At 37.0% G+C, this 8954-nt stretch overlaps 1 protein-coding gene across 4 annotated transcripts in view; it reads right to left on the minus strand.

Annotated features, from left to right (window-relative positions):
- Window positions 1-8954, minus strand: part of LOC147871821 (transcription-associated protein 1-like) — a 51190-nt gene that overhangs the window by 23292 nt on the left and 18944 nt on the right. The window lies entirely within an intron of this gene.

Consider the following 8954-nt stretch of genomic DNA (forward strand, 5'->3'; position numbering starts at 1 on the left):
ATTATTCTTCGTGTGACAACATATATACTTCCACAATGAAATATTCAATAACATCATATTTAAGTGATAAGTGATTGGTGTACTTGCAATTACTGAAAGTATGTGTCCAATAAAATATCATTGTAAAAAAATTAAATCAGGTATGAAAGTGAAGCCCAGAATATAATATACTTTTTAAAGTAACGGAATCGAATTTTTGAGTGTTTAATAATATACAATAAACCATAACGAGCTCAAGGTGCCCTCACATGCGCAAGTCATACGACTGCACTGCGCAACAACGTCTGCGCAGGTGCCCCACTAACCTAACCTAACCCAACCCAAACCAACCAAAACGGGGTAATCTGCATCAGTGCAAAATGGTTTCCTGCGCACGAATTTTGGAGAAACCGAATGGATGCTCAGAAATTATTGAAATTTTGTATGGACGTCATGCCACAGGTAAGTTAATGATATTCATACTCTATTATGTCTTATCGCTTTTTAGAAATTCGCACGAAGGCATCAAAGTCGTTAGGTGGAGGATGCGCAAAGTCGGCCACGACCACTTATCAATAACGATATTAAGCGCTCACACAATCGCCATATAACACAATTAGTGCTTATATGAATGTAAAATGTCATAACACGTCTAAAATTACATAATGTTTCCACAAGAAATATTTCTTCCAAAATTGATGTTATGTAGATGTTGACGCAAATACGAAGCAGATTCATGCGTAACTATGACCCAATCTAACTCACTATAAATAAGTATCATGTAACGAAAGAATCGGAATAAACATAGTGAATGATAGTACGTCATTTATTAATATAAATTGCCTCAAAAAGAAACTGAATATAAATCTCTGGTACATCAATTGCAATGTTTGGTGGGCGCGGAATTCGTGGCGCACGTCAAACTTGTGGTAACATATTGGTGTCCTATGTCAAATGTCTACAAAATATATCGAAAATATTGCCTTACATTTACACGAGGACACGAAGTACAAACACAAAGACGCTGTCTATCGGAAAAATACGGAACCAAAGATAAGACGTTCCACCTTTGACGACCTAAATGGAAATAAATCAATACTTTCGAATGGCATCGAGGACCAATCAGAAGACAGTCATTACTGATTCTCTCTAGAAACAGTCGGCTGGTCCCATTGGAATAGTCGCCATTAAACTACGGTTGGGATTATTTGATACCGGTCGGTCAGTATTAAAAGCAACTTTGTGTTCTAGGAATAGAGTTCTTCGGGATCATTAACAAGATTAATTACCACCGTTCAATCAAGTATTAACGGGTGCTACCTACACTGAATCTCAGTGTAAGGATGTCTTCTCGGTGACGTGTGAGAATAGAAACTATTGAAACAACAATCCAACATAAAGTGCAAGAATATGTGCGGTTCGCCACATTGAGACATACGACTTCGGTGAAAGGACATTTCCATGCCATGTGTGCTCAGTAAAGAGGTTTGTACGAGTTAGTAACACGTAAATTATATACAGACATCGCGTAACTTTAGAAGCTGGACCTATGTAATTTGAAAATATTTATTCTTTATAACGATGACTGGGGTCACTGTAGTAATTACATGTAGTGTAATATAAAATTAAATAAATATTTTAAGAAACTATTCTTCGTGTAACAACATATATACTTCCACAATGAAATATTCAATAACATCATATTTAAGTGATAAGTGATTGGTGTACTTGCAATTACTAAAAGTATGTGTCCAATAAAATATCCTTGTAAAAATATTAAATCAGGTATGAAAGTGAAGCCCAGAATATAATATACTTTTTAAAGTGACGGAATCGAATTTTCGAGTGTTTAATAATATACAATTAACCATAACGAGCTCAAGGTGCTCTCACATGCGCAAGTCATACGACTGCACTGCGCAACAACATCTGCGCAGGAGCCCCACTAACCTAACCTAACCTAACCAAACCTAACCCAAACCAACCAAAACGGGGTAATCTGCATCAGTGCAAAATGGTTTCCTGCGCACGAATTTTGGAAAAAGCGAATGGATGCTCAGAAATTATTGAAATTTTGTATGGACGTCATGCCACAGGTAAGTTAATGATATTCATACTCTATTATGTCTTATCGCTTTTTAGAAATTCGCACGAAGGCATCAAAGTCGTGAGGTAGAGGATGCGCAATGTCGGCCACGACCACTTATCAATAACGATATTAAGCGCTCACAAAGTACCTATATAACACAATTAGTGCTTATATGCGTGTAATTCATCATAAATCGTCTAAAATTACATTGTTTCCACAAGAAATATTTCTTCCAAAATTGATGCAGTGTAGATGTTGACGCAAATACGTAGCAGATTCATGCGTAACGATGACCCAAGCTAACTCACTATAGATAAGTATCATGTAACGAAAGAATCGGAATAAACATAGTGAATGATAATACGTCATTTATTAATATAAATTGCCTCACAAAGAAACTGAATATAAATCTCTGGTACATCAATTGCAATGTTTGGTGGGCGCGGAATTCGTGGCGCACGTCAAACTTGTGGTAAAATATTGGTATCCTATGTCAAGCTTCTACAAAATATATCGAAAATATTGCCTCACATTTACTCGAAAACACGACGTGCAAACACAAATACGCAGTCTATCGGAAAAATACGGAACCAAAGATTAGACGTGCCAAATGTGACGACCTAAATGGAAAGAAATCAATACTTTCGAATTGCATCGAGGACCAATCAAAAGACAGTCAGTACTGATTCTGTCTTGGAACAGTCGGCTGGTCCATTGGAATAGTCGCCATTAAACTACGGTTGGGATTATTTGATACCGGTCGGTCAGTATCAACGTAAATTTGTGTTCTAGGAATAGAGTTCTTCGGGACCATTAACAAGATTAATTACCATCGTTCAATCAAGTATTAACGGGTGCTACTTGCACTGAATATCACTGTAAGGATGTCTTCTCGGTGACGTGTGAGATTAGAAACAATTGAAACAACAATCCAACATAACACGCAAGAATATGAGCGGTTCGCCACATTGAGATATACGACTTCAGTGAAAAGACATTTCCATGCCATGTGTGCTCAGTAAAGTCGTTTGTAGGAGTTAGTAACACGTAAATCATATACAGACATCGCGTAACTGCAGAAGCTTGACCTATGTAATTTGAAAATATTTATTCTTTATAACGATGACTGGGGTCACTGTAGTAATTACATGTAGTGTAATATAAAATTAAATAAATAATTTAATAAATAAACACGTCTAAAATTACATAATATTTCCACAAGAAATATTTCTTCCAAAATTGATGCTGTGTAGATGTTGACGCAAATACGAAGCAGATTCATGCGTAACGATGACCCAATCTAACTCACTATAAATAAGTATCAGGTAACGAAAAAATCGGAATAAACATACGTGAATGATAGTACGTCATTTATTAATATAAATTGCCTCACAAAGAAACTGAATATAAATCTCTGGTACATCAATTGCAAAATTTGGTGGGCGCGGAATTCTTGGCGCACGTCAAACTTGTGGTAACATATTGGTGTCCTATGTCAAATGTCTACAAAATATATCGAAAATATTGCCTCACATTTACTCGAGGACTCGACGTACAAACAAAAAGACGCAGTCTATCGGAAAAATACGGAACCAAAGCTAAGACGTTCCACCTGTGACGACCTAAATGGAAAGAAATCAATACTTTCGAATGGCATCGAGGACCAATCAGAAGGCAGACAGTACTGATTCTGTCTTGGAACAGTCGGCTGGTTCCATTTGACTAGTCGCCGTTAAACTGCGGTTGGAATTATTTGATACCGGTCGGTCAGTATCAACGTAACTTTGTGTTCTAGGAATAGAGTTCTTCGGGACCAATAACAAGATTAATTACCACCGTTCATTCAAGTATTAACGGTTGCTACCTACACTGAATCTCAGTGTAAGGATGTCTTCTCGGTGACGTGTGAGAATAGAAACAATTGAAACAACAATCCAACATAAAGTGCAAGAATATGTGCGGTTCGCCACATTGAGACATACGACTTCGGTAAATGGACATTTTCATGCCATGTGTGCTCAGTAAAGACGTTTGTACGAGTTAGTAACACGTAAATCATATACAGACATCGCGTATCTGCAGAAGCTGGACCTATGTAATTTGAGAACATTTATTCTTTATAACGATGACTGGGGTCACTGTAGTAATTACATGTAGTGTAATATAAAATTAAAAACATATTTTAATAAATTATTCTTCGTGTGACAACATATATACTTCCACAATGAAATATTCAATTACATCATATTTAAGTGATAAGTGATTGGTGTACTTGCAAATACTGAAAGTATGTGTCCAATAAAATATCTTTGTAAAACAATTAAATCAGGTATCAAAGAGAAGCCCAGAATATAATACAGTTTTTAAAGTGACGAAATCGAATTTTTTGGTGTTTAATAATATACAATAAACCATAACGATCTTAAGGTGCCCTCACATGCGCAAGTCATACGACTGCACTGCGCAACAACGTCTGCGCAGGTGCCCCACTAACCTAACCTAACCTAACCTAACCCAAACCAACCAAAACGGGGTAATACGCATCAGTGCAAAATGGTTTCCTGCGCACGAATTTTGAAAAAGCGAATGGTTGCTCAGAAATTATTGAAATTTTGTATAAACGTCATGCCACAGGTAAGTTAATGATATTCATACTCTCTTATGTCTTATCGCCTTTTAGAAATTCGCACGAAGGCATCAAAGTCGTGAGGTGGAAGATGCGCAAAGTCGGCCACGACCACTAATCAATAAAGATAATAAGCGCTCACACAATCCCCATATAACACAATTAGTGCTTATATGCGTGTAATACATCATAACACGTCTAAAATTACATAATATTTCCAAAAGAAATATTTCTTCCAAAATTGATGCAGTGTAGATTTTGACGCAAATACGTAGCAGATTCATGCGTAACGATGACCCAATCTAACTCACTATAAGTAGTATCATGTAACGAAAGAATCGGAATAAACATACGTGAATGATATTACGTCATTTATTAGTATAAGTCGCCTCACAAAGAAACAGAATATAAATTTATGGTACATCAATTGCAATGTTTGGTGGGCGCGGAAATCGTGGCGCAAGTCAAACTTGTGGTAACATATTGGTGTCCTATGTCAAACTTCTACAAAATATATCGAATATATTGCATCACATTTACTCGAGGACACGACGTACAAACACAAGGACGCAGTCTATCGGAAAAATACAGAACCAAAGATTAGACGTGCCATCTGTGACGACCTAAATGGAAAGAAATCAATACTTTCGAATTGCATCGAGGACCAATCAGAAGACAGTCAGTACTGATTCTGTCTTGGAACAGTCGGCTGGTCCATTTTAATTGTTGCCATTAAACTACGGTTCAGATTATTTGATACCGGTCGGTCAGTATCAACGTAACTTTGTGTTCTAGGAATTGAGTTCTTCGGGACCATTAACAAGATTAATTACCATCGTTCAATCAACTATTAACGGGTGCTACCTACACTGAAACTCAGTGTAAGGATGTCTTCTCGGTGACGTGTGAGATTAGAAACAATTGAAACAACAATCCAACATAACAGGCAAGAATATGTGCGGTTTGCCACATTGAGACATAAGACTTCAGTGAATGGACATTTCCATGCCATGTGTGCTCAGTAAAGACGTTTCTACGAGTTAGTAACACGTAAATCATATACAGACATCATGTATCTTCTGAAGCTGGACCTATGTATTTTGAGAACATTTATTCTTTATAACGATGACTAGGGTCACTGTAGTAATTACATGTAGTGTAATATAAAATTAAATAAATAATTTAATAAATTATTCTTCGTGTAACACCATATATACTTCCACAATGAAATATTCAATAGCATCATATTTAAGTGATAAGTGATTGGTGTATTTGCAAATACTGAAAGTATGTGTCCAATAAAATAACCTTGTAAAAAAATTAAATCAGGTATGAAAGTAAAGCCCAGAATATAATATACTTCTTAAAGTGACGGAATCGAATTTTTGAGTGTTTAATAATATACAATTAACCATAACGAGCTCAAGGTGCCCTCACATGCGCAAGTCATACGACTGCACTGCGCAACAACGTCTGCGCAGGTGCCCCACTAACCTAACCTAACCTAACCCAACCCAAACCAACCAAAACGGGGTAATCTGCATCAGTGCAAAATGGTTTCCTGCGCACGAATTTTGGAAAAACTGAATGGATGCTCAGAAATTATTGACATTTTGTATGGACGTCATGCCACAGGTAAGTTAATGATATTCATACTCTATTATGTCTTATCGTTTTTAGAAATTCGCACGAAGGCATCAAATTCGTGAGGTGGAGGATGAGCAAGGTCGGCCACGACCTCTTATCAATAAGGATATTAAGCGCTCACACAATCCCCATATAACACAATTAGTGCTTATATGCGTGTAAGACGTCATAACACGACTAAAATTACATAATGTTTCCACAAGAAATATTTCTTCCAAAATTGATGCAGTGTAGATGTTGACGCAGATACGTAGCAAATTCATGCTTAACGATGACCCAATCTAACACACTATAACTAAGTATCATGTAACGAAAGAATCGGAAAAAACATACGTGAAAGATAGTACGTCATTTATTAATATAAATAGCCTCACAAAGAAACTGAATATAAATCTCTGGTACATCAATTGCAATGTTTGGTGGGCGCGGAACTCGTGGCGCACGTCAAACTTGTGGTAACATATTAGTTTCCTGTGTCAAACTTCTACAAAATATATCGAAAATATTGCCTCACATTAACTCGAGGACACGACGTACAAACACAATGACGAAGTCTATCGGAAAAATACGGAACCAAAGATAAGACGAGACATCTGTGATGACCTCAATGGAAAGAAATCAATACTTTCGAATGGCATCGAGGACCAATCAGAAGACAGTCAGTACTGATTCTGTCTTGGAACAGTCGGCTGGTCCCATTGGAATAGTCGAGATTAATCTACGGTTGGGAATATTTGATACCGGTCGGTCAGTATCAAAGCAAATTTGTGTTCTAGGAATAGAGTTCTTCGGGACCATTAACAAGATTAATTACCACCGTTCAATCACGTATTAACGGGTGCCACCTACACTGAATCTGTGTAAGGATGTCTTCTCGGTAACGTGTTAGAATAGAAACAATTGAAACAACAATCCAACATAACATGCAAGAATATGTGCGGTTCGCCACATTGAGACATGCGACTTCAGTGAATGGACATTTTCATGCCATGTGTGCTCAGTAAAGACTGTTGTACGAGTTAGTAACACGTAAATTATATACAGACATCGCGTATCTGCAGAAGCTGGACCTATGTAATTTGAGAACATTTATTCTTTATAACGATGACTGGGGGCACTGTAGTAATTACATGTAGTGTAATATAAAATTAAATAAATATTTTAATAAATTATTCTTCGTGTGACAACATATATACTTCCACAATGAAATATTCAATAACATCATATTTAAGTGATAAGTAATTGGTGTACATGGAATTACTGAAAGTATGTGTCCAATAAAATATCCTTTTAAAAAAATTAAATCAGGTATGAAAGTCAAGCCCAGAATATAATATACTTTTTAAAGTGACGGAATCGAATTTTTGAGTGTTTAATAATATACAATTAACCAAAACGAGCTCAAGGTGCCCTCACATGCGCAAGTCATATGACTGCACTGCGCAACAACGTCTGCGCAGGTGCCCCACTAACCTAACCTAACCTAATCCAACCCAAACCAACCAAAACGGGGTAATCTGCATCAGTGCAAAATGGTTTCCTGCGCACGAATTTTGGAAAAAGCGAATGGATGCTCAGAAATTATTGAAATTTTGTATGGACGTCATGCCACAGGTAAGTTAATGATATTCATACTCTATTATGTCTTATCGATTTTTAGAAATTCGCACGAAGGCATCAAAGTCGTGAGGTGGAGGATGCGCAAAGTCGGCCACGACCACTTATCAATAACGATATTAAGCGTTCACACAATCCCCATATAACACAATTAGTGCTTATATTCGTGTAATACATCATAACACGTCTAAAATTACATAATGTTTCCACAAGAAATATTTCTTCCAAAATTGATGCAGGGTAGATGTTGACGCAAATACGTAGCAGATTCATGCTTAACGATGACCCAATCTAACTCACTATAAATAAGTATCATGTAACGAAAGAATCGGAATAAACATACGTGAATGATAGTACGTCATTTATTAATATAAATCGCCTCACAAAGAAACTGAATATAAATCTCTGGTACATCAATTGCAATGTTTGGTGGGCGCGTAATTCGTGGCGCACGTCAAACTTGTGGTAACATATTGGTGTCCTATGTCAAACTTCTACAAAATATATCGAAAATATTGCCTCACATTTACTCGAGGACACGACGTTCAAACACAATGACGCAGTCTATCGGAAAAATACGGAACCAAAGATAAGACGAGCCCTCTGTGACGAACTCAATGGAAAGAAATCAATACTTTCGAATTGCATCGAGGACCAATCAGAAGACAGTCAGTACTGATTATGTCTTGGAAAAATCGGCTGGTCCCATTGGAATAGTCGCCATTATACTACGGTTGGGATTATTCGATTTCTGTCGGTCAGTATCAACCTAACTTTGTGTTCTAGGAATAGAGTTCTTCGGGACCATTAACAAGATTAATTACCACCGTTAAATCAAGTATTAACGGGTGCTACCTACACTGAATCTCAATGTAAGGATGTGCTGCAAACAGACCTTCTTCAAGTTTTGCTATTATTCTCGAGACATTGTTCAATGGCGCAACAAATATTTGAGCTGAGGAACGACTGGATTTTAGAGCAACACACACCTGAACG

Source organism: Zootermopsis nevadensis, unplaced genomic scaffold (assembly GCF_977971745.1).
Source record: "Zootermopsis nevadensis isolate Lab colony 2312 unplaced genomic scaffold, Znev_1.0 Znev_ptg000037l, whole genome shotgun sequence".
NCBI lineage: Eukaryota > Metazoa > Arthropoda > Insecta > Blattodea > Termopsidae > Zootermopsis > Zootermopsis nevadensis.